The sequence below is a fragment of the Arachis duranensis genome, chromosome 3, assembly GCF_000817695.3.
Source record: "Arachis duranensis cultivar V14167 chromosome 3, aradu.V14167.gnm2.J7QH, whole genome shotgun sequence".
NCBI lineage: Eukaryota > Viridiplantae > Streptophyta > Magnoliopsida > Fabales > Fabaceae > Arachis > Arachis duranensis.
The window spans coordinates 108,897,366-108,899,383 of record NC_029774.3 but is presented as its reverse complement, the minus strand read 5'-3'; positions in this window follow the sequence as shown (position 1 = coordinate 108,899,383).

Here is a 2,018-nt window from a genome sequence, read left to right as displayed (position 1 = left end):
TTTTATGCTAATGTGTGTTCTAAACCGCGCAATTTAGAATTCACACACCTAATATTTCTTAATGTCACACTGATTCACTCACTCAATTCTAGTGATTTACCTCACTCCAACAAAGTATGCTTCCTTGATTTTGTATTGTCTCATCTTATGGTGTTATATTTTTGTTTTTCATGATAATGCACCACAAGCAATAACGGAAGCGAGACAAAGAACACGCAGCAATCCGGAGACTCGCCGTACCCCCTTGCTCATCTTTGAGTGCACCGAAGACGGTGCAAACTTTTAAGTGTGGGGAGGTCGTCCGACCGGTCAGTGATTTTGGGTGACAAAATTCTAATCCCAACACTTTTGCATTTCATTCTAGGATTTTAGGATTTTTACTTGCATTTTCTTAATTTTTGCATATGTATACACAATAAGCTTAGTCAAAATAACGAAAATTTTCAAGGATTTCTATCTATAGGGCACCAATTGATTTGAGTGAAAACCTTTTCATTAAACTTGCTTGAATTATATATCTTGTGGATCATGTTTTTGAGCTAAGAACACAAGCAAGTGAGTTTTGAGCCTAATGGTGTGGTTACATCTTATAACCACTTATTTTCCTTCTTGTGTGCATTATTCTCTTTCTATGAATACTTTGATTTGTTTGATTCTTTATGTCCATTATTTTGTGTATTTATGCATTTATATGATTGAGGCCATCATTTCATTAGCTCACTTACCCAAATGGCCTTACCTTTTATCTTCCATTGTTAGCCAACTTTGAGCCTACGCTTAACCCACTTTGTTCTTTAATTTAGCACATTACAAGCCTTAAAGCAGAAAACAATAAAAGTCCTTAATTTGGATCTTTGATTAGCTTAGGCTAGTGTGTGTGAGTATCATTCAAGTGTGGGAACCTTATGACATTGGGTGAATAAAAGGGTAGTTTTGTATTATTATTGGAAATATTGGGAATTGGGTACATACTCATGTATTGATCAAATGTAAAACCTTATGCATTGAGGTTCTTGTATATATAAAAAAATGAGAAAAACAAAAGAAAAAAATAAAAAAATAATATGAAAAAGGAAAAGAAAAAAATAGAAAAAGAAAGAAAAAGAAGAAAAAGAAAGAAATAAAAAGGGGACAAAATGTCCCAAAGCAAAGTGTAGCTCAATAAAATCAATGCATGAGTGTTGTGAAATGAAAAGAAACTGCATGAGTATGTGAAAAAAGTGAGGAATGGGTAGTTAGGTTAGAACTTAATTGTATAGGATGTCATAGGCTAGGTGGGAAGTTTAAGCTTATCAAATATTCAAATTCCAAGCTCACATAACCAAATATGCATCCTACCTTGACCCTAGCCCCATTACAACCTAAAGAAAAGACCTCATGATATTTGTATGCATGCATGAAATATATGTTAATTGTTAGAAGAAGAACAAATCTTAGAAAGCATGATTAGGAGAGAATTGAGAGAATCAACCCTAAACACTTGAGCGAATAGAGTGCAAACACATCCGGTGAGGGTTTGCTGCTCAATTACATGTTTTCACCTATGATCATAATTTTCATGCAAGTTTGTAAAAATATTTAATAACTCAATTCAATTATGGATTAGACTTGCTAGTCCTTAGCCCTTGTGCATATATGCTTCTTGGGAAATGATTTATTTTGACCAAGCAATTGCATTCATTTAGATAGTTGCATATAAGTAGATTGCATTTAGTTAGTTCCATTGAATAAATGCCATGCCCTTTACTTCATTCTTGGTTTAAGCATGAGGACATTAAGGATTATTGCTTGCTTTAGAAACTATACTTCGACGAAATTTTATTTGAGAAATTCTAAACCGTCAAAAATCCAATCGTCAGGTGGCCACTCCATATCATTGATAAACCCCATTTGTAGGGTTTATCTTGTGCTTGATTTAAGGGATTTTATGACCTTTTACCCACATTTATCCATTGAAATAGCATGATTTTATAACTTCTCCTTTAATTGTGCTTAAGAGTGAAAACATGCTTTTTAGG